We start from the raw sequence: 25,863 nt of genomic DNA on the forward strand, positions 1-25,863 counted from the left end.
CATTATACTATTTTCAAATATTCTAACGTTGGCTATAATTAAAATTCAGAGCTGCATTTTGAAGATTTTTGTTTTCAAAAACATTCAGACATTCAATTTGTAAGTTATTAGACTCCAAAAGAAAACTCAGCACTTGTTCATCTCTTTACTCAAAGAGTGACCAATTCTTGGAATATGAGGTATCTTCCACTTTTTGTCAATATTTATTCCAAGTCACTAATAGAAAATAACTGTTCTGTCTTTGTTCAGACTTGTTAAAGAAATATAAAGCAAACTTGATGTGTTCTATTCATGTATCCCAATTATCTTGTCTATCTTGAACAATATTCTAAGGGTTCACTGGACTGTTAGTTAAGATGAAAATAACTGAAGTTTCTTGAGTTGTGTAGCGTGTACAGAAGGTACAGTAATACCTCGTCTTACGAACTTAATTGGTTCTCGGGGGAGGTTCGTAAGACGAAAAGTTCATAAGACGAAACATTGTTTCCCATAGGAAACAATGTAAAATCAATTAATCCATGCAACAACAAAAAAAACCCGCAAAAAAACGCCGCCGCCCGGCTGTTACCTTTTGAAACAGCCGGGGGGCTTCTCAGCGTCCTCCTGAACCCAAACACCAAACCCGAACTTCTGGGTTCGGCATTCGGGAGGCCGCCAAGAAGCCCCGCCGCCTGGCTGTCACCTTTTAAAACAGCCGGGGGGCTTCTCGGCGGCCTCCCGAACACCGAACCCGGAAGTTCGGGTTTGGCGTTCAGGTTCAGGAGGATGCTGAGAAGCCCCCTGGCTGTTTTAAAAGGTGACAGCCAGGCGGCGGGGCTTTTCAGCGGCCTCCCGAACCCGAACGTTTGCCAAACCTCCAGGTTTGGCATTCAAGAGTCCGCCGAGAAGCCCCGCCGTCCGGCTGTCGTCTTTTGAAACAGCCGGGGGGCTTCTCGGCGGCCTCCCGAACACCGAACCCGGAAGTTCGGGTTTGGCGTTCAGGTTCAGGAGGACGCTGAGAAGCCCCCTGGCTGTTTTAAAAGGTGACAGCCGGGTGGCGGGGCTTTTCAGCGGCCTCCCGAACCCGAACGTTTGCCAAACCTACAGGTTCGGCATTCAAGAGGCCGCCGAGAAGCCCCGCCGCCCGGCTGTCGTCTTTTGAAACAACCGGGGGGTGCTCGGCGGCCTCCCGAACGCCGAACCCGGAAGTTCAGGTTTGGCGTTCGGGTTCAGGAGGACGCTGAGAAGCCCCCCAGCTGATTCAAAAAGTGACAGTCAGGCGGTGGGGCTTCTTGGCGGCGGCGGCAGCAGCGGGTTTGTAAAAAGGAAAAAGTTCGTAAGAAGAGGCAAAAAATTTCTGAACCCCGGGTTCGTATCTCGGGTTGTTCGTAAGACGAGGGGTTCGTATCATGAGGTACCACTGTATTAGGTTTGTGTATAAACTCACTGTCCTGCCACTTCAAGGTTTCATTATAATTGTGTTTTACTTTTACAACGTAACTGCCCATATGCATTTTTCAATTGGTACTGTCCTAGGGTTTACATTTTTACAATGTGTGGAAATAGTGATCTACCCGTAATAATCTGAATAATAATCTGAACAATAATTTGAAATGGAGGAGGTGGTGGTACCTTTTCTCCTCCAATGACCCTGTGAAAAGGAATTAAATATTATCTCGTTATATGGATGTCTTACCTTATTTTTCTCATACAACAGATATGAAAAAATATTTTTAAAAGTTATGGTGCCCAACTAGTGTTCTGTAATAGTTCTTTTAAAATAATTTACTCAAGAATTAGGACTAATGAACAGAGGAAGTAGGATAGAACACTAAATGTTTCCAGTAGTTAATTTATTTTTATCTACAATACAGAGTAAGAGGGGTTATTTAGGCCAAGACCAATTTTCTGCTCAGTGCAAGAATCTAAATTGAAGCGAATGTTTTTCCCCCCATACTGACAGAATGTCCCCTTTGAAGGGAAGCTTACCACCTCATTAGTTAATTAGTTCTACTGCTGAATTGTTCCCACCGTTAAAAAATTCTATTAAAAACAACCTGTCAATTCTTCTATAAATGTAGAAAAAGCACTTAATCTTATAAAGTTTGTATAACAAAGAAAAAAACAATGATGAACATAATTAACACTAGCTAATTATTAAAAACCAATTTAGAAGAACTATAATGAGAACAATGTAATATTGACTTAAACAGAAATATTCACAATGTATATGGATGATGAACAGATCCCTTATTGCACAAGTAATGCCAAATGTGTATGGCAGATGAGAGGTTAGTGAAAATATACCTGATATCAATATCATATACAACATTCATCAACACTTATAACACATTTATTACAAGCTTTTGCATGAGCAAAATTGCTATCAAAGTTGAAATGGGAAAAATCATCCCTATTTTTTAAATGGTTGAAATGTGAAGAATTAACTCCCATGTCACAATTTGTTATAATTACCTTAGCATTTCCTACATCTAAATTAGTGTCACCAAAGAACAAAGACTGCTGCAAACAAATTATGAGAAACACTAAATATGGAAAACAGAATTATGTTTATTATCAAAATTTAAAAAACAAATGTTTACAGCATGTAGAATTGGATATACAGTATATAAAAGTTATGAAGCTTTTATTCATAATTTGTTCTTTTATTTTATTTGCCAAATAGAACTTATATTCAAGTGTTTCCATCAAATTGATGGAATTTGATACATTGATACATAAATTGTGGCCAATTTCTTTTAAAATATTAAGAGACAGAACTTAGAAAGTTTTAGATTTATCACACAAATATTTAAATGTGATTTCACTATATGTTACAGTTCATGGAATGCAATTAGCTCAATATAGGTAAATAAAGTGAACTTACGTATAGTAATAAGAAAATTGTTCCCATTTTCTAGCAACTTAAATGAAGATGTAGAAAAACAGTATGAAAAAAGGAATTAATCTAGAATGACAAAGACGCAGCAAGGGAGAGAAAGACAGATAGTAACTTGAGATGTATTAGCAAAACATTTATTGATTCTGAATATCTGTATGTATGTGTTCTAGAATGCGTGGCCTATTATTTACTCTTGAAAACAAGATACAATTTTATGGTATTTGTGTGCGTAAATGAAGTTTGAACAGCATTATCTTAAATGTTTTAGTGTGTTTTACCTGTGGTTGATGATGAACAGTGTTTCTGTGATTTTAAACTACTATGGATTTATGATTTTTAAGGAAAATCAATGTCCAAGAGGATAAGTCTCACATTCAAATTAAATATTTTATTTAAAATATTTAGTAGAACAGCATGATACTACTACATATCAGGCTAAGTGTCTATGGAGATTCTCAGTCATCGAAGTCATAGTTGTCCCTCTTTTTCAAAAGGTAATTAGATTTACTTGCTTTTCTTTGAAAAAAGTTTTGCTTCTTATCCAAGAAGCTTCTTCAGCTCTTACTGGAAGGAGGCAAATGGAAGGATTTATATTTTTTGCAGACAGCTGGTCATTTTCATTCTTTTAGAGTTGTTGAGACTACCTGGATGTTTATATGAAGTAATACATACTGCATATATAAATGTCCAGGTGGCGTCAACAACTTTCTTGAAAAAGCACTTTAGGGATATCAGGCCAAGTCTGACATACTGACATATTATTGTTTATGTTAAACTAAAAAAAACATAAATTGATTTTTTTTCATAGCAGTTAAATTTTTATTTTAAAATGCATTTTACAATTATGATTGCATATATGCATAGTAGTATTAAAAAAATCTACCTTGAATATTATAAATAGACTTCTCATAAGAGTATCAACTGTGCAGGAAAAACTTGCACCTAAATTGTTTACATTTTAATATAAACAAAACAAATATAGTAAAAGGTATAACAAGCATGATATATTTCAGTATAAGTACATTAAATATTAAATCAAAATCAGGGAATGTTGCAGGAAAATAACACGCACAATCTATAGCACTATTTTTAAGTATCCCCATCTACTTGTTTTTATGGGATTTTATTTCCCCAAATCATTACATATCCAGTAAAAAACCATTCACATTTCACTGAGTGTTTTAAGTATTTTAGGCTGCATAAGGGTCACAGAACTTTTTTCATATATAACATGCTCGTGTTATTTTGACATGAAAATAGCCAAGAATATATTAAATTAGTAATTCTTAATACACAATTCGATTGGTATGGTCCTCTAGACCAGTGATTTTCAACCTTTTTTGAGCCATGGCACATTTTTTACATTTACAAAATCCTGGGGCACACCACCAACCAAAATGACACAAAATGACAACCTAAGACACTCTCCTCTCTTTTTCAATCCATGTCTCCTCCCCCCCTTGTGTGTGTTTGTGTGTGTGTGTACACATTCTGGAACCCTTTCCAAAAACAGGTGAGGGCTGGGGTTTTTCTCTCTTATTCTTTGGGTGCTTTTTATCATATGCTTTAAATCAAGAGTCACTTCTCTCTCTCTTTTGTTTCTCTCTCTTTCCTCTCAATCATTTTCTCATTTCTCTTCCCCCCCCTTTTTGCTCATTTCTCTCTCTCTCTCTCTCTCTCTCTCCCTTCCTCTCCTTTTCTCTCTGTTGCTTTCTTTCTCTCTTTCTCTTTCTCTCTCTCTTGCTTTCTTTCTCTCTCACTCTTGCTTTCTCTCTCTTTCTCTTTCTCCCTCTCTTGCTTACTTTCTCTCTCTCTCTCTCAGCAAAAAGTTGTGAGACCAAAATCTGAGCTTCCTTCTTCGCGGCACACCTGACCATGTCTCGCAGCACACTAGTGTGCCACGGCACACTGGTTGAAAAACACTGCTCTAGACAGACTGTAATTTAGCAACATTTTCTTTATTCCAATCTTAAACTATCAACAGTATAAAGATTAAATCTAATCTTAGTCATATTTCTAAACCGAGGACACTGTAAATTTACCAAAATTGGCTTATTCAAAATAATTTGTATCATTTTTCAAAATTAATTTCAACTTAATTAATATAAGTGTTATTTGGTGGAATAGTTTGTCCCTGTTTCCTTTAGCCATCATGGATGTATTATTTTCACAGAACAATGAATGTAATTCATATTCAATTTAGATATGAATAAAAATCAATTATTTTTTCTTAGAGTAGCAGCTCATTTTTTTTTAAAAAAATCTTTTTTTCTCCCATACAGTCATCCTTTGCAGCCAGAGTAGTGTTTGTTCAGGAAAACAATATATCCTAATTGGAATTGCAGAAATGTAATGAAGTAAAATTAAAACTTGTGCTTCTTGAATAGCAGCATTTATGTTCCATGGCATATAATTTTCAATTGTGATTTTCAATCCAGTCTTTAATTTGAAATAGAGACCTGCTTTTCAGACAACAGCAAGACTTACAATGTATGCTGTAACCACAGACGTTGAAGATACAGTAATGTATGTATCTCCCAAAAGTATGAAAAAGTTTCATTGCTATAGTAGTAAAACAGAGTATATTAGCTAAAAATATGTTTGGAAATGTTTAAGTGACAAAAAGATAAGCTGTAAATTTAATATAGAAAATGTTAATCAAATGATATTTGGGCTGAATAAAATATTAATTCAAAGATAAGGCCACAAATAATGAAATAATTTATGTTCTATCCATTTTCAAAAAACTAATTCTGAATATTAAAATAATTCAAGAAAATTAAAATAAAAAATTGTTTAAAATTGGCAAAATTGTTACATTTATAATATATACTATCTTTCTACATATTCATGTGAAACTCAAATATTCTGCATTGCAGAATATGAGATTGAAATATCACGTTTACACATGCCATCGGAAACAAGATAATTTTATTATAAACAGAAGTGAAAGTAAAACAAAACAATATTTGAGCAGAAAAGTTTTATACTGGAATTTGGAATAGATAGCATAACAATAATTGAACTTTGATGGCAAGGAAATTGTCTGAAACCTCAAAAAAAACATTTCTGGAAAAAAAGTCAAATACCATATTTTTTTTGGAATATAAGATGCTCTGGAGTATAAGATGCAACTTAGTTTTGGGGGAGGAAAACAAAGAAAAAGAAATTCTGTCTTTGCCTACCACCATCAGGATCAGCTGCCTCCTCACTTCCATTTGGATTTTGATAACAAGCAGCACAGATTTTATCTATTTAAAACAAACCCTACCACCTTACTTAAACTGGAGTGGATAATTTTCATGGGGTCAGAAGAGGGACTTGACACTGAAGGCTCCACTCCTGCGACGCCCCCGTCTTCCTATCTAGTCACAGGCGTTGAAAACCTACCATCTCAAAAACACAGTAAGCAGCCCAGGGAAGTGCAGAGATTGTGGCTCGGTGGTGAAGCAGATGCTGCGCAGTATAAGGCAAGGCAGCTAGCCCTCTGCCTGCTCCTTCTCCAAACGACCCAGAAGCTATTTGGCTTCTGCTCCTAGCCCAGGAGGAAAGAGAAGGTGAGTCTGCAGAGAAGGAGGTGGAGTTGAAGTGCCACCACCTTCTCGACAACTTTCCCCATGAAGGGAAGGTTGGAGACTGGACGGTAGTTATTAAGCACGGCTGGGTCCAGGGAAGGCTTCTTGAGGAGGGGGCGCACAACCGCCTCCTTATAAAGTGGCGGAAAGGACCCCCTCCCCAAGGAGGCGTTGACAATCTCCTGGACCCAGCTCCGTGTCACCCCTCGACTGGCCGAAACCAGCCAAGAGGGACACGGATCCAGTAAACAGGTGGCGGAACTCACAGCTCCAATGGCCTTGTCCACTTCATCAGGTGTCACCAAGTCAAACTCCTCCCTGCTTGGCTTGGCTCCCCGGTGCAGAGGGCGCTTAGGCAGTTGCAGCAGCTCCTCACATTGCTTTTTCACATTGCAGATCCCCCCCACAACCAAAGAGGTTCTTTCCTCAGGCTGTACCTTGACCCTCCTCCCTGAAATCTCAGTAATCTACGCCCTTTTTCCCAGCCTTGTCTCCAAGGCACCTCTTGATTGCTGTAGGAGGGCGGTGTAAAGCTCAAAACGAGCATCCTATTTTTAGTTTCCGCATGCTGCGAGAGCAACGATGGCAGCAGTTAGGGTGCCACTTGGAACCAAGCTAAAACCGCCACCCCATGTTTTCATGAGGGCGCGGGGCTCTGCGAATTGCATCAGGGAATCAGGAAAGAAAATGTCTGAAAATCAGAACCCATGTGGAAGTGAGGATCCCTACTGCCTGGAAACACCCAAAAACGAGATGTGCGGAGTGGGTGGGTCTACATTCGGAGTATAAGACGCACCCAGTTTTTTACTTTATACACTTTATACTCCGAAAAATATGGTTTGTAAGTTGGCTTTAGATCACTTGTGTATGGATCTTCATTACCCCTTGACTCTAATTCATGCTCATCAACATGGCATTATTTACCCCTTTTTAAATGTGTAGTGTGTCGGTGTGTCTCATGGAGATGAGATAAAGACAGTTACAATATATAGTATCTTCTCTTATATAATATCCTGGCAGAATATTTCTTTTCCACATGAAAGGCTAAGGCCTATTACTTCCCACTTTCTCCCCATAATTCCCAAATTCAGTACTACTACCACCTTTAGTCATATAGAAAAACTTTCAGGACATTTATATAAACATAGATAAATATTTTAAGGCAAGGTCCTTGGATCTGGCCCATGGGACTGAACTGAAAAATGTGAAGGACTGGCCCATGGTGCCTCTGCTAGTGAAAATGGAGCTCAGGAGGGCCATTTTCACTGGCAGAGTGCTCAGGCCACCGCAGTCGCTGACATGAGTGATGTTGACCTGGCCACATCCACCCTGACTAGATCCACCCCACCCCAAGGTCCAACACAAGGTGCAGCCCTTCATGAAATTGAGTTTGACACCCCTGTCTTAAGGCTAAGATTTGAACAAAAACTATTAAATTAAAGCAGAGATAGTAAAATAACACTAAAAGTCACATCATGGATGTGACAGCTTGTGTGCATGCTTATAAAACTTTTGGAGATAATCTGAGCCAGCCCATTTGATTTTCAGAAAATATAAAACATTACAACTCATGAAATGAAATCTGGCTATGCATCATTGCATCCATGTACTGGAAAAATTAATCATACTTAATATAAAATATAAAACAGATGTGGTATATAATAACTATGTTGGGACTTAATGTTTTAGGTCTATATAATTTTATATATGTCATCTTTGTTCATATTTCTATTTAGCAATTAAATGCCTGTAATAAGATTTCAAAAAGTAAAATACTATTATAACTACAATGTTGAAATAACATGTGATAGTTAAAGCTTTGCTATATTATGCCATGTAAAACTAACACAGGCTGCAGAAGTCAAAACGAAAATCTATTTCTATTTGGTTCTTGTCTTATATCAAATAATTGATTTAATCAAGAAATGTTTACTGCTTCAAAAACACATCTATAGTTAACTTTTAAATAACACTGTAAAACTACTATTGGAAAAAAACTGCATTTAATACCTAGTCTGTATTTCTATATAATTTAGACATGTTAATACAAATAAGACACTAATATACACAATGAAAATTGTATTAACAATGAAAATCAAAATGAAATAAATAATGAACAACTTATAAACATAGAGTATTTATCATCTTTTTTCAAGAAACTTTAAGGAATTACTGGCATTGAATATGGTTCCTCCAAAACCTCAAATTTACTCCAGATTTTATTATTAATACATTTTCTACCATAAAGCAAATCCTATCATATTTAACTATTTAATGAATATTAAAAGAACAGCATATTGTTATATAAGCATACTTAACAGCATACTTAATATATAAGGTGTATGTTTTTAAACCTCAAGAAACTCTGATTTTAATTATATAATCTTTTAACAAAGATATTTTTCATTCTCATTTATTGGAAAATGTATGTAATAAATGTATAGCATATTTACCTAATTTAACATTCAAAGATATTCTATATTAATAGTTGCCAAAATAACAAACTGTGGATTCCTCCATTATACGGCAGCAAAATGGCTATTTGTAGACATTAGCAGTTTTACATTTTGGGGAGGAGGGTTTAATGGATGCAATCATAGCACTTTGCCTTTACTCCCATCTTTAATTCATCCAAGCTCCTTCCAGGGACATTAATAGAATTAGAACGGTCTACTGTGAGCCTCAGGAAGTGAAGAGGTTTAGTTGCTCCTTTCAATTCCATTGACACTGCTACTATCCAACTCTTAAGAATAGGAGGTAACCCATAGTAAAAAGGAAAATTGATATGTTGCATTTTGCAAGGATGAAGCAAGTAGAATGTTTACCCATGTCCCCTAAACAGAACAGTTTCACAATGTCAATTACAAAATTGGGGATTGGTAATATATTGAGAATCATCTGTCAATAACGAAGAGATGGAAATAAAATGGAACAACCACCTTGGCTTAACTTATTTGAAATAGCAGATGTATACGTTTCTGTTCAGAACTGTGACAATATTATAAACCTGGAAGCTTAGTTTGAAAACACTGTAGGTAAAATGCTATAGTGATGCCCCATATAAAGTAAATTCGATAATCCAGTACCCATCAGCTTTAAACAAAATGGCCTTGCTAAAATCTAGATGAATAGTTTACATAATTGAGCCTTCCTAGCTATACAAGACTACAAGCATGCTACTTAAACACGTAATTTTAAACACATAAATAGGATTAAGATAAATTCCTGACACACAGGATATTGGTTGTATTTGAGTCCAGACAGTAAGTTAATAATATAAAAGAGGCAAACTTGGTGTAAGTTTAAAATTGAGAGTGTGTAAACAAATGTTGAATAAAAAAGAAACTGGAATAGTCACAACATTCAGAGGACATGGGGAAAGGAAGCAGCATGAAGGAAAAGCACATTAAGATTCAACCCCATTCCACTGGATTCTATAGGAATGTTACCGAAAGGAACTAAAACTCATTTTCGTTTCCAGTAATTATCACCCTCAATTCTACTTAGTAATAAATTTATGCTGGAGTGTGTAGTATATAAGGAAAGTTGTTTTGCTGTCTGAATTTTAACATCCTGCTTCAAGTTAAGTCTGCTAAGAAACAAATATACAGAAAACCAATATACTGTTTTGACTTCACAGTTGCACATCACTACCTAAAACTATATAAAAACTTGAGCGGGCAGAAGAATATGAATAGCAAATAACTAAAGGCATAATACATGACGAGTTTGCAAGATTCTACTCACTCATTTCAAGAAATAAAGTATTTCTAATTATAGCCATATTTCAATCATATATCATAAAGGACTAGTAGTATTTTATAACATTTCAATGCTATACGGAAGCAATCAACCTGTCAAGTACTTGGTGTAACGTTTGATGTGAAATTTCATGTTCCTTTCTGGATAAGATCTTATGATCAGAAAAGTAAAATGGTATTTAAGTATAAGAATAGAGACCAGATTGAGAACAGTTTCTATTGGAAGTAGTAAATGGATATAATCAGGCTGAAGGTGCTGTCATTTGTCTTAATTTAAAATGCTCACTTGCAGATGTATGAAAAATCCAAGTTATCAGGAAAATATTGTCCAATATATTGTTCTTCCCTAGAAAACTACCTGAGATATCCAATACACAGGCTTCCTGTGAAATGTTCTCATATTCCAAGAACTTTTTAAAAATGTACAGGTGAGAATACCAATGTCCTTGTTCTTTTAATTAAGTAGATTTTATTCAATTGGACTAAATGTCTCATATTTGCAAAAACTTTACAATTTCAGTGAAAATATATTGCATATGTGTAGTGTACTAAAGATAATCCTCAATTTACAACTACAATGTTCCCTCGATTTTCACGGGGGATGCATTCTGAGACCGCCCGTGAAAGTCGAATTTCCGCGAAGCAGAGATGAGGAAGTAAATACACTATTTTTGGCTATGAACAGTATCCTTAACACTTTAAACCCCTAATTACAATTTCCCATTCCCTTAGCAACCATTTAGATTATTACTCACCATGTTTATTTATTAAAGTTTATTTAAAAAATGTTTTTTAAAGGCAGACAAAAGTTTGGCAATGACATAGTATTTTTTAATTAATATTTTTGAAAAACTGTGGTATAGACGTTTCGCAAAGTTCGGGATCCGCGAAAATCGAGGGAACATTGTATTGTTTGCTGACCACTTGAAGTTACAATGGTACTGGAAAAACGGACTTCTGGCCATTTTTCACACACAATCTTTGCAGCATCCCCCTGGTTATATGATCAAAATCCAAACACTTGGAAATGGGCTCATATTTATGACAGTTGCAGTGTCCTGGTGCCATGCGATCAACTTTTGTGGCCTTTTGATAAGCAAACTCAGCAAACAGAGTCAGTGTGGCTCTGTTACTAATTTAACTGCAGTGATTCACTTAACTGTGGTAAGAAAGTTAAATGGGGCAAAACTCATTGAACAGCTGTCTCATTAAAACAACAAAAATTTTGGATCAGTTGTGGTCATAAATTGAAGACTACCTTTAGGGCCCTACATAAATTTTTCTTCTGTTTCTCTGAAACCATAAGCTTTTTATGCTTTAATTATATAGATTTGTCCCAGTATCAAAAATAGCAGAGCTGTGGCCCCTAGTAGAATATGAATTGTAGGGGTTTTCTAAGAAAGCTTAGCTAACAGATGGTAGAATATGCATTAGCGAATGGAAGGTATTTGTGAAAGTGCATTTTACATTACTGAGACCTATTTCATGCTGAGATGATTAAATTACCATAAAACAATTTAGGTACAGTAGATACAAAGTAATACGTACTTTTTAAATTGTCTCTTTATTCTTTCAGGGGGGAAATTAATCACATTCATAAAACTATGTATAATTAATACAATTAAATAAGGCATATTTAAGCAACCATAATTTCTGTAATACTGAAACAAATTGCCATGGGATGAAAATTTGGAGATAAAATAAGTATATTGCTAAAAGCAGCACAGGAAAGTAAGTAAAAAAGGTTTCCTGATGATGAAATTTAGGTTTACACAATCAGAATGTATTATTAATCATATATAATGGTTGCATCTACATATTGAGAGGGGCGGCATACAAATCTAAGTAATAAAGAAATAAATAAACTTTCTTGCCAAATCAGAATGATTTTGATCAGCATTTTGTTTCCATTGATGGAAAACTAGATGACATGAATTTCATAGAACCATGATAAGCCTTTTAGCATATTACAGTTATAATTAATAGTATCAAAACTGCAATATATATTATGGATTACAATATATTGAAAGAAGGGAACAAAATTAACTCTAAATGGAGACAATCTGCATTACCTAAATAAGGGCAGCTATTTGCTGCTATGCAGAATCTAAACTATTAACAAACAAGCAAACAAAAAAACTGTTAAGAAAATAATTGTTCTATGCCTTGGCCATTTTGTATTTTTGACTGTGATTCAAAATGCCTTTTCAATTTACACCATTAAAACTTCAAGTATTCAACGCATCAATTTACATTTAATTCACTATAAATGTTCAACCATTGATTTCCAAAATATAATTTTATTATTATTTTACAATAATTATTTTTCTTTAGTCTTATTTATTTTTTCTTTATTCTACAGTAAGATCAGATTTTATCTGAACAGGTAAAACCTAGAGCATGAAGAGTTCACAAAACGTAATCTTTGATTTGTAAATGAGATACATGGAGAAAAAGAGAAGGAATCTTCTGACATTATTCTTTAATTTAAGCATTAATAAAGGAAGTCAAATTCTAGAAACCACTCGATCATTGCTTTATTTTATGTTAATTTCATGCACTAGTGAAACAATACATGTAAGGCATTTTTAAAAAATTCAAAACAGCTGAGGCTCTTCTGTTTGTAAGGACTTCACATTTCAGTAATTAAATCTGTTGCTTATCGTATTAAAAATATTTTTGGCATCTCCTCTACCAATTCTTAAAAGTAAAACTACTGAAACTGAAAAGTACAAACTGATTATTTTTAAAAGTAGCATAATTACACAGGATTTGAAAAGCTTCATTTCTTAAAAACTGTTTGATATGAAATGCTATTACAGCATATTTTCTAGCATTACTAGATCTATGCTTGAACGTACAGAACTTTCTAACAGCACTAAATTTATAATTCTGATTCTTTAATCTGTCCATTTTTGAACATTCTAGTTTTTGTAATGTGTAAATGCTGAATAAATAAATATTAAGAAGACAAAGCTAACTAATGGCAAGGTCATAAAAGTTTGCAGTTTCTTGAAGCAGACTATATACAGGAAAAGGTATATAAAATTAAAATATTTTTAAAATTATGTATTTGAAAAATTTACTACATAAAAATAATTTAGGCTGTTAAGTGAAAGTTGAATAGTCTTGGGAATATAAAGCAAATAGTTTATTTGATAGAAGACTATCACTGAACATGTGGCTCCAACTTGCCTATCACTCAGAATTTTCTTGCATAAAACTGTTTAGTCAATATAAGAAGTTCTGAAAATAGACAGACAAAACTAAATATTTGTATACATTTAAATAAGAGTTGCTACAGAGAAGCCAACAGTTCCAAAATAGTCAGGATAATATGTGAAAATGAAGACATGGGACGTTGGTCTTACCTGATGCACCTCTTCTTCCTGTAGGATGGAGCTAACTTCTAAGAATGGGATGACACCATCCCTTTAGCCAATCAGGACTGAGTCTGACAAATTGACCGGAAACTGATCGACAGCCAGTGCAGGCTGCGGAGTGTTGACGAAACATGGGCATATCTGGGAATGCCCACGATAGCTCTCGTAGCTGCATTCTGCACGATCTGAAGTTTCTGAACACTTTTCAAAGGTAGCCCCATGTAGAGAGCGTTACAGTAGTCGAACCTCGAGGTGATGAGGGCATGAGTGACTGTGAGCAATGACTCCCTGTCCAAATAGAGCCGCAACTGGTGCGCCAGGCGAATCTGAGCAAACGTCTTCCTCGCCACAGCTGAAAGATGGTAAGCTGTGGCTCAAGGAGGACGCCCAAGTTGCAGACCCACTTTGAGGGGTCAATAATTCCCCTCCCCGGCTGATGGATGGACAGATGGAATTGTCCTTGGAAGGCAAAACCCACAGCCACTCCATCTTGTCAGGGTTGAGCTTGAGCCTGTTGGATGGGATCCAAAATCTCCCCAACAACAGCTGGCCCTTATAGGGAGCAGATGCCAGATGCCACTTGTGGTGTGTGTCTGATTGCCAGCTGCGCAGCCAGTGCATTATTTTATTACTGCGGAAGCTTCCATAGATCTGGCAGCAAAGCGGGCCAAGTGGAGGATGGTATCAGATGTGAACTGGGCTGCAGCCAGCAGTTTATTAAGGTCCTGATGGACCCCGAGATCGGCCACAAGGAGACACTCCTGAAGTTGTCGCAGCCACCTCAAAGATGAGTGTCAGAAAAAGGAGGCGGTGGTAGACACTCTAACTGCCCAGGCAGCTGCCTGATGGGCTTTCTGGAGTGCCTTTTCCATCCTCCGCTGTTCTGTTTCAGCAGTTCCTCAGATTCGCCCGGCATGTGGCTTGACAAGTACACAGCTGACACTGGGGCATCTACAGGAGGCAGTTGTTAATTTTTTAACCAATTCCAGCACCACATTGAAGTACCGTTTGTCCAAATGATGGGGCAAAGGCCCCAAGGTAGGAGAAAGCCATTGGCACCTGACTGCTTCCATGAAGATCAGGGGAACCGGTATAACCTCTGCTTGGTGGTCTCCTCAAACAGGGGGTCCTTGGTAGAGCTTCCATCATATTGGTCACAGGGAGTGGGTCCCAGATTGGCGGCATTCTTGGCTTTAAATAAAAGCGACTTGAATAGACTGGGATGAAACAGGCCCGACGAGGTAGGAGTGTCAGGAGAAAGCCCCTCGTCTTCAGAGAGGCCCAGATCTAACTCATCTTCTAGTTTGGAGTGATACCCCCACGAGTGTTGGTCATAATCACCACCCGTACATTCAATATATTTTGTGTGATAGGTGTGGGCAGAAGGTCCAGCCATGTCAGTAGTGGAAGCTGTGGACCTGTCCCTCTGTTGGAGACCCACCTCAATACCTTGCTATATTGCAATGGCTACCAGTTTTCCGACACTAGGGGTCAAGTGCCGCCATTGGGGATGGATCTTGGAGCCAGCTGCCAATGGAGAAAAGGTTGCTGATGCCTTTGAAATGGCACCTCAGAAGCCCCTTGGCGGGGAGGGACCTCCCAGATGTCTTTATCTGCTATAATCAAATTTGGATTGTCCAACAAGGCCACTTTGGCTAGATCAAAGTCCAGTCCACCTTTGACCAATGCGACGGGGTTACCTTAGCCAGGATGATGAGGGTCTTGATAAGTGTGGATAAACCTGGTGCAGATTTTGTTGAGCATCCAGGCCCTGCACCTTTTGTCCGTCTGGGGTGCTTTAGAGGACTTGAGAGAGACGCCCTCAGAGCAGGAAGATGCTTGCAGGACCTGTCCCTGCAAGTGTGAATGGTGGAGAAAAACCTCAGAAGAATGGGAACATTAAAAGAACATACATCCTATTCAGCCTGAGGACGGAGTCAAAAGAGGGGGAATCAAGCCAGGAGGGCGAAGTATCAATTTGTCACTCAGTCCTCATTGGCTGAAGGAACAGTATCATCCCCTTTTGGGAGGTTAGCTCCATCCACAAAATCTAACAGTTCTATAATTCAGAATTCATTTTTTTCAAGCTCAATGGTATGACTGATTTTAGAAAGAAATTTAAATTGACATATTAAAGAAAATACAGTGATCCCTCGATTTTCGCGATCTCGATCTTCGCGAAACGCTATATCGTGATTTTTCCCACCAGATGACATCACTCTCTTCCTTCCTTTCTCATCTTTCTTTCTCTCTTTCTTTCTCTATCTTGCTTCTTCCTCTCTCACACTCTCTTCCTCCCTCTCATCTCTTTCTTTCCTTCTCTCTCTTTCTCTATCTCTCCCCCTCTTGCTGGCGGGCGGGTGGGCGGGCGGGGGCATCAGCGAGGAGCCGGGCTTTCCCCTTTGCGTGGACGGCGGGGAAACCCCGGTCTTCGTCTGCTCGCTGCTGCTGCGGCCGCCCAGCAGCTGATCTGCTCGGCGGCAGCAGCGAGGAGTCGAATCGTGCTTTCCCCTTTGCGTGGGCGGCGGGGAAACCCCGGTCTTCGTCTGCTCGCTGCTGCTGCGGCCGCCCAGCAGCTGATCTGCTCGGCGGCAGCAGCGAGGAGCCGAATCGGGCTTTCCCCTTTGCGTGGGCGGCGGGGAAACCCCGGTCTTCGTCTGCTCGCTGCTGCTACCTAACTTAAATTATTTAATAAATAAAATATAAGTTTCAGTTTTATTCAATTTGTTCTTCACAGTCAGGGGGGGGAGACGGGATGACAGGAGGAAAAAAATTAGAATATTTACTGAAACTTGTTTGCAAAAAAAGAGTAATTTTATCTTATGTGTTTAGCATATACAGGAGGTGGACCCAAAAATGGAAACACTGACTTTTTGGCATCATGTTTGAACATGTTCAAATCAATCAAAACTTGACATATTTCTGTTCTGTCAGGCTCTCTGGTAGCATCCTCCCGAAAATTCAAAGGTACAAATTTCAGACACACACGTTTGAAAATTCAAAACAATGTTCTTTATAACAGAAATTCAAATAAACTAAGCACTCTTTTTGTATAGCAAAGAGCACTCGTCTCCAAACAATCTGGTAATTAGTACAAGTCCATTATCAGTTCTTAGATACTTAGCTTGCAGCAATTCACAGTCCTTTCACAAAGTGAAACACACTTTGTCCTGCTTTAGTTTCAAAGCGGGGGGAAATAAACACACAAAGGTCGAAGTCAGTGAGACAGGCACGAACACAACGATCCTCCATGATGGCCAAAACCACAGGCTGCTATTTATAGCAGCCTCACTAATTACAACAGCCCCACCCAACCACAGGTGGCCTCATTTTCTTTGATAATAATCTGTTGTTGCTTCCTATGCATTGCTCTCCGCATGCATGACTGTATCATTAATTCTTGTTCCGAATCCAAGGAGACAGATAATTATCTCCTTCTGAGCTGTCTGCCAATCTCTCCTCCTCCCTGTCACTCATGTCTTCTTGGTCAGAGGAGCCTTCATCAGCAGATTCCACCGGGAGCAAAACAGGCCTGCAGCATGTGGATGTCTCCCCCACATACACATTCCTTGGGGCAGGAGCTCGGCCAGAGCTAACCACAACAATTTTAATGGGCGGGGGGGGGGGGTTGGTTTTTTTAAATTGTTATTTGATGTTTTTTTAAACTATCTTTTTAAATAGAAATTAAGGAAATTGGTTATAACCTTTTAGAAATGGCAGACGTTTTGGACTTTCAAAGAGGCCAAATTGTTGGTGCTCGAATGGTAGGCGTTAGTATAACAGAAATTGCCCAAATGTTTGGCGTTTAAAGAGGTAATGTCTCAAAAGTAATGACTGCTTTTGAAAGAGAAGGGAAAATGTCTTCAGCCAAGCACAGGTCTGGTCGAAAATCAAAGTTGTCTGAGAGAGACCGTCGGACTCTAAAGCAAATTGTTAGAGCGGATCGCAAGACCGCAGCTCCTAAAATCACTGCAGAGCTCAATAGACACGTACAGAACCCAGTTTCCACAAAAACTGTTCGAAGGGAGCTTCACAAATCTGGATTCCACGGAAGAGCTGCAATTAGAAAACCTCTGCTCTCAAAGACAAATGTTTCAAAGCGATTAGAGTGGTGTAGAAACCACCAGAAATGGCCCCTCGAGCAGTGGCAAAATGTGATTTTCTCTGATGAATCATAGTTTACCCTTTTTCCCGACCTCCGGTCGTGTTTACATTTGGAGATAGCCAAAAGAATCATTTCATCCAGACTGCCTTCTCCCAATCGTCAAACATGGTGGGGGTTCAGTGATGATCTGGGGTGCTATTTCTTGGAAATCTGCAGGGTCAGTGATTTTCCTTCATGGAAGAATTAACAGCCATCCTGATTTAGGACTTTTGGCCGACCAAATTCATCCTATGGTTCAAGAACTGTTTCCAGAGGGGGATGCCATCTTTCAAGATGATAATGCACCAATCCATAGAGCAAGAATTGGTAAAGAATGGCACGAGGAACATTCTAATGAAGCTCAGCATCTCATCTGGCTACCACAATCACCAGACCTCAACATTAATGAGCATTTATGGTCGATTTTAGAGATTCAAGTAAGAAGTCGATTTCCACCACCATCGTCTCTAAAAGAACTGGAGGTTGCTTTAACTGAAGCATGGGCTAAAATTCCTTTGGAAACAATTCACAATTTGTATGAATCAATACCTTGGAGAATTGAGACTGTATTTGCCGCAAAAGTTGGACCAACACTATATTAAAAGATATTTTGATGATTTTTTCAAGGTGTTTTCATTCTTTTGTCCACCCCTGTATGTTTAGCATTTCACCATAATCATTTATCTATCCATTCTACAAAATTAAAGCAAACAAGTAGCATTTGCAATTTAGTATATTATTGTCTCTTAAGAAATGAATCCCATAAATAATGAAAAAAATATAATTAATAAAGAAGCTGAAACATTTAAGTAAGCCTCACAACAACCCTGTGAGGTAGGTAAAATATCTTCCAGAATAAATATTCTGATTCAGTAACTTTAATTAAACTTACCACAAGTGAAACAACATGTGACAAGAGAAAGTAAAAGAAAGTTCATCCATCCATATGTCCCAAGGATACATGAAATGCTCAATATATTCCTTTAAGCTGAAAGTATTGATTTATGTATATGTAAGCAACATTTTTAAGAGTTCATTTTTAATTACTATACTTAAATAAAATTATGTAACTATGCTACTATGTCTTAATAGCTCTGTTCAGTTTATCAAAATTTCTCATTTTTAGATGTAATAGTGCCTCAACTAAAAGTAAAGTGAAACTGAAAATTATTTGGACATTCTTATAATTTTACAAAGTTAGATTTCTCTATTGCTGCTCTAATAATTACTACCGTGTTTCCCGGACTATAAGGCATACTGGAGTATAAGACGCACCTTAAGTTTTTGGGGAGGAAAATTTTAAAAAAAACTGATTGGGGGGTGGATCACCTCCCTAAATACCCTGAATAAGCTGTTCCCGGAGGTGAACTTTGGCTTCGTTGGCTGTGAGCTCTGTGTCTTGCTTTTTCATCCTGTGAAACCTCATTTCAGAGACATTTTCCCAGCTTGTAAAACCTCCATTTCCGAGGCATTTTTCCAGCCTGTGAAATTTCCGTTTCAGAGGCTTGTTTTCCAGCCTTTGAAACCTCCGTTGTAGCCCCACCCAGCCTCTCAAGTGGTTTCAGAGGTTGAAAAAAAAGCCTTTGAAACCTCCATTAGAGAGGCTGGGCAGGGCTACATTCAGTGTATAAGACGCACCCAACGTTTCACTCTCTTTTCTGGGGGGGAAAGGTGTGTCTTATACTCCAAAAAATATGGTAAGTACAATGCTCCTTCATTTTCTTAGTTTAAAGCTTAAGTTTTAGATCAGTATATGAATGAATGCTTATTGTTAGTCTCTAAGAATACGTTTATATAACTAGATCCTTCCTCAAGTACTGCAAACATAGTAATGAGCAGAATTTACCATTTTAAACCCTTTATATCTATTCCAAATGGCAATCACATATCAACAGCTGAGTGTATGGAGTTTGCATCAAAAAAATAAACTAATGGAAAGAAATGGAGCAACGCAATGCTGAAGATTTTGAAGTTTATCCAAGAATATTTGATTGCTTTATGAAGTTGTGTTCACAGATGTCAAAGAAAATGCCAGTTTCTTTAATTTTCCTAAACCAAGTTAAGAGCCTATGATTCAACAAAGCTTTATTCAGTCTGTCACCTCTAATATAATCAGCATCTCCATCGACAAAAGGCACACTTATTTTAGAGAATATATGGATTACCAGCCCAAAAAATACAAAATAGCAAGCTGTCTTCCCACACCTGAAGGGCCCCCCATTTGTTCTTCTCTAGAGGGCAAGCAATGAAATGATTTTAGCTTAATTCACAAAAACATGTTGACAATGTGTGTTTATTCCCATTATAATCTGTACTGCTTTATTCATTTCTTCAGAGAAATGAAAATATATCAGTAAGTGATTCTGCACATTGTGCTGGTAATAATTTACTTCTTCTGGATATTTTCCCTACTTAATAGGAATGAAAATTAGCTCACCATGCAATCTTCCTAGCCCGCACAGAAGAAGAGGAAGATGAAAAAGAGATGTAGATAGATTGATTTTGCAATGATATTAATGTATTCCTTGAACAACTATAAATTAGAATGAGTCAAGAGAATATTTTGGACAAATATAAGAAACTTAAAAATAACAATATCTATGGATACAAAGCAAAATATTTTTGAAGACAGCATAAACTAAAACAGAAGACAAAAGAAGCAGGGGTCGACAAAGTTGTTCAGAATCTAGGAGCCAGCCAAAAAATTTAGGAGCCAGAATTTTTTTTAAGCAAACTTGGTTTTTTGCCGAGTCTCCACCTGACATCGCTTTCACCCCCTCTGTCTCCTCCTTCCTCTCTCATCTCTTTCCTTCCTCTCCCTCCCTTTCTCTCTTTCCTTTCTCTCCCTTTCTGTCTATCCTTTCTATCTCTCACCCCTTCTCCCTCTTTCATTCCCTTTCTCTCCCTCCCTTTCTCTCTCATTCCTTTCTCTCCCTCTTTCCTTCCTATCTCTCTTTCTTTTTCTCCCTCCTTCATATCTTCTTTCTCTCCCCCTTCCTCCCTCTTTCCTTTCTCCCCCTCCCTTTCTCTTCCTTTTTCTCTATCCTTTCTACTTCTTACTCTTTCTTTCTCTCCCTCCTTCATTCAATTTTCTCTCCCCCCCTTCCTCCCTCTTTCCTTTCTCTCCCTCCCTTTCTCTTCCTTTTTCTCTATCCTTTCTACTTCTTACTCTTTCTTTCTCTCCCTCCTTCATTCAATTTTCTCTCCCCCCCTTCCTCCCTCTTTCCTTTCTCCCCCTCCCTTTCTCTTCCTTTTTCTCTATCCTTTCTACTTCTTACTCTTTCTTTCTCTCCCTCCTTCATTCAATTTTCTCTCCCCCCCTTCCTCCCTCTTTCCTTTCTCTCCCTCCCTTTCTCTTCCTTTTTCTCTATCCTTTCTACTTCTTACTCTTTCTTTCTCTCCCTCCTTCATTCAATTTTCTCTCCCCCCCTTCCTCCCTCTTTCCTTTCTCCCCCTCCCTTTCTCTTCCTTTTTCTCTATCCTTTCTGCTTCTTACTCTTTCTTTCTCTCCCTCCTTCATTCAATTTTCTCTCCCTCCCTTACTCTCTCTTTCCTTTCTCTCCCTCCCTTGTTCTCCCCTGGGGCTGCCTGTGCCTGCCCTGCACCACCCAACACGGACGGACAGCCCCCGGTCGTCGGTTCGTCGCCCCCCACCCCCCCACGGAGGGAGATCAGGCTGGCGAGGGCGGTAGAACTACGTCACCAGCCACTGGAGGGAGATCGGGCTGGCGGGGGCGGCGAATCCACCTCCCCAGCCGCGCGGAGGGAAATCCGGTAGGCGGGCGGGTGGCCGCGGCTCCCTGCGCGCCCCTGGAAAAGCGTACAGGGAACGGTGCCCGGGGCCGCTTTAGCCGCCCCCCGCTCCCCCCGCCATCTCCCCGCGACTGCCTGTGCCGCTGCAGCCGCGGCCCCCCCCCCCCGCTCCCACCGCCAGTGCCCTCCCGCCGGGCCCCAAAGGACACTTGCCGATGACGACAGGGAACTGCTTCAGCTGGGCGGGCGCTGCCGTGCCGGTGCCTCCGACCTCCCGGTTCCTGCTCGATGCCGCGGTTTCTGGCGCTCTCCTGCTGGGCTCCAAAGAAGGAAGGCGGGAAAAAGGCGCGAAGAATGGAGCTCTCCTTCCTGCCTGCCTTCTTTGGGACCCAGCAGGAGAGCGCCAGAAACCCCGGCATCGGGCAGGAGCGGAGAGGTCAGAGGCACCGCAGCGCCCTGCCCAGGCGGCTCTAGGCGCCAGACAACATTTTCTAGGCGCCACTGGCGACCAGGCGCCTGGGTTTGTCGAACCTTGAAAAGAAGTGATATTCTGAAAGGCAAGAGATTTTAATCCCTATCCTTTTTATGATAAATATTGTTTAGCAAGAACTAAAGTGGAGGTTATTCAAAAAGAATGAACCGTTTTATGATGCAATATTTTATTAAGGAAAATTAATACAAATCTCCAGACAAGCCAGAGAATACCCACTTTTATTTCCTGTCCTACAAGTATTCAATGTGGCCTTCGCAACTTAGATAACTCCTTCTTTCAAATGGTAACTGACTCATTACATGACGATGCTTGAGAACTGAAACAATGCATCATGAAATCAGTTCGTTCTCTTTGAATAACCCTGTAATCTCCCTTATCACATTTTATCACCACAAATAATGTACACATTATTTCTAATGGGTACATATTGGTACAGAGGCCTCATGGTATTTATGATACATCCTAATCAAAATGCAATTTTATATAATATGGCGGGAAAAGGGGCTTTCCTTTTCCTATTAGAAATGCTTAATACATTGAATGACAATACAGTCATTCTTCAGCATTCGACTGCTTTCACAACTTGTTGATTTCAGTATTTGACGTATTTTAAAGCAGAAATCCTGTCTTGGACCATCTTTTTCTCAATAATCAAGGTGCAAGGAAGAACTTGCTGATGTCAGCTGCCTCATGATTTGCTATTTCTTCTGGCCAAAATAGCGGGCCAGAAAGTTTTCTCAGTACCCATTAGTTTTAGTATTCTTCCAGATCAAATTATCGAGTACCAAGATGTCACTGTATAATAAATTTCCCCACTGCTGTAATCTCTGTCATAAATACTTCAATTATTATTGCTTCTACTTAGATTGTATTTACTTGGGCAAAAAGATGTTCAAGCCAAATTTGACGCTGTTCTTTCTTATTCATATAAATCAAGCTTTACCAATACATTAGTAACTTACACATGCATCTCTCTGACTGCCTTCCCAACAAGGCTCATTCTCTTAATACAAAGCTTTATCCAAAGTACTCACAGGCTATTCTTGTTCATGTCCTCAAATCTCACCAAGTAATGACTTCGTTTAAAGTTAGGGGTGAAATTACACTGTTAGGGATGGAGTCAAATGATACAGCTTATAAATGTAAGAGTTATCATTTCAAAACTTAAATGTCTAAATATTTTAAGATTACTGTATATACAAGTGAGAAACTCCTGGAAATGAGTTGTAGAGCTACACTACAGAAGAGGATTCCCAGAACATTATCTCATTCATTTTCTTTCAGTGAAGCAAGTCTTTCTCTTTGAACATATCCACACGTTTGGTATTATAGGTATGGGTGGAAAAGCAGAAAGAAACAAAAATGCCATAATTCCATTCCTTCCTTGAAGAAATGCCAATGAACTTTAGGTAACTTACAACCCATAATCTAGTTTTTTTTTAAATGGCATAAATAAAAGAAAAATTACTAGGAATATGTTAATCAGCATGAAGAAAATGAACTTTCCAAGTACAACATCTGATCACTGAATGCAATATTGCAATAAAGGTATAATAACTATTAAGGAAGAACTGTTGTTCTGATTAATTTCCCTCCTTTGAAGATACTGTCCAGTGTAAGAAAAATGTTGAAGGTATCATTCTATCATTTACAGAGGTTTTGCTTCAATTGATAATATCTGCATTTTTATAACTGGAAAGGTATACTAATCCTTAAGAACTGGTGTGCAAAAATATTTCACACATATCATGGCATTAGGAGTTTAAACGTACAGCTGTTACAAGAACTGGTCTACAATTGGAATTCAGATTTTATTTACAAAATTACTCTTCCTTAACTATCACTCTGAAATATTATATCTTGCAATCTGCTGCATTGGTCCCCCCCCCCCCCATTTTTAAGAGTACTGCTAACTCAAAGTTGTTTTCAAATAGTAATTATTTAAAGCATTTGTTAAAAGCAACAGAAGTTTCAATGTGTCAAATGAGATTTTTAAACTGCTATGTGTAAAATTCAAGAAATCTGCAGCAAAGGAAAAAATGTTTCTACTATGGTTATGAGTTCTGCAAACTAAATAAATTACTGGGTGACATATAATAATTACGAAGACTAATATCTGTAATATAAAGACTTTAGAGTTTTATTAATCCCATTTCCAATTGTAGAAAGAAATACATATCATCTCATTCCAAATATGCAGGACTATAGCTTTCAGAATTTCTAGCCAGCATAGACAACTTTTAGTTGGTTAGAAAATCTTAGTTTCAGTTCCACAAATCTGGCATGCCTTAAATCAGGCAAGGAATATATAAAATATAAACACAATTAATGATTGGTAATTTGCCCTATATGTATCCTAACTGGCTGAGAACCTGAGATGTAGAGATGTTTGTGTACAAAGAATTTGCTTATAAGCATGGAAATAAGAGCGGTGGAAACCCAACTTCCCTTTATGTTGTAAGTGCTGCTTTGTAACGCATTGGGGGATATTTTGTGCATCACAGAACACGATCAGGAGAGATGGCAGAAAGTATAATGATCATGATAGACAGAATTTGGATTTTGGACTTCGTCAAATGCCATATTAGGATGACGGCATACTAAAGGTCTTTTTCTGCCGTCAGTCTTCTATGTTTCTATACTAAAAGGTTCTATTTTTATTATAACCTACTCATCATTTACAACTGTTCAGTAATTAAAATTATCAATATCTGATTCTTTTTTAAAAAAATCAGATTTACATTAAAAGCAAGTCAACTTTTTTTTAGCATGTTCAGGCAAAAAGCTTTATCTTAATTTCTATTTCCAACTTAATTTCAAGGCTTTGGAGTAGGCTACCAGAATAAGCTTATTACATAAAACTCCTCAGAATATATTGTTATTAATGGAAAAAAACTTAAGAAAGGCATATAGTGTTGATTTAGTTTAGCTGCTTACTTGTACAGATGTCCCAATATTTCCAAGGAAAAAAAACCCAATACTAAGAAGACAAATGTACTATTGTAATCAAGATTTAAATCTACTACATCAGGGCTGTCAAACTTGTGGCCCGTGAGCCAGATGCATCACACACTAGTCACGCCCACGCTCGGTTTAGCGAAGGGGAAAAGTCGTGTTATGTCACTTGACACAAGTTTGAAACGCCTGTACTACATCATGCACCATTGAGACCTCTGCCAAAAAGTAAGCAGCTCCTCAAGTCTCCTAAAAGCAAACAGAAGAACTAGTGTATTTATTTTATCTAAGGTTGTGATAAAAATATGATAGTATCCAACATTCCTGGGTACGTAAGAAATTAATATTTATGGAACAAAAATGCTGGATACCACAATTATATGCACTTATGTTAAATAGTCGTGGATGGACAACTTATAATAAATATAAAACTATCCTAAAAAGAAATTTTAACAGTATTGTCTTAATTGGAGTGATGTACAGTATATGTGATGTATATGTTGCTGAATGGGTGGGGGTATGTATCCCTACAAAGCATAACATGTAACTGAGTATCTCTATACATGAATGTGCGTTATATAGTTACTCCAACAATGTCAACCATAGTTTTTTAACATAATCTCTGAAAGGTGTTTAACATAAATGCATATCCTGTAATACTCTACACTCTTCTCATTTAAAAAAAATCTTATATTAGCCTATTCATTTTCTGTCAACATGACATAATGCAGATGATCTCCAATCCTGACTATATAAACCTATGTAATGTTGTTCTAGAGAAAAGGCCTAAAAAAATCCAAAGAAATAATTAAAGGGGGGGAATTCCCCCCCACACACAAAAAGCTCAAGTCTTTCTCGGTTTTTAACAAAACAGGATAAAACGCATGCTTGCTTCGATTACACAATTTCTTGATGTAT

General features: G+C 38.1%; 1 protein-coding gene across 1 annotated transcript in view; it reads right to left on the reverse strand.

Annotated features, from left to right (window-relative positions):
- CSTF3 (cleavage stimulation factor subunit 3) overlaps positions 1 to 25,863 on the reverse strand; it is an 81,990-nt gene that overhangs the window by 41,713 nt on the left and 14,414 nt on the right. The gene's annotated exons all lie outside the window — the stretch shown is intronic.

Source organism: Erythrolamprus reginae, chromosome 1 (genome assembly GCF_031021105.1).
Source record: "Erythrolamprus reginae isolate rEryReg1 chromosome 1, rEryReg1.hap1, whole genome shotgun sequence".
NCBI classification, from domain to species: domain Eukaryota; kingdom Metazoa; phylum Chordata; class Lepidosauria; order Squamata; family Dipsadidae; genus Erythrolamprus; species Erythrolamprus reginae.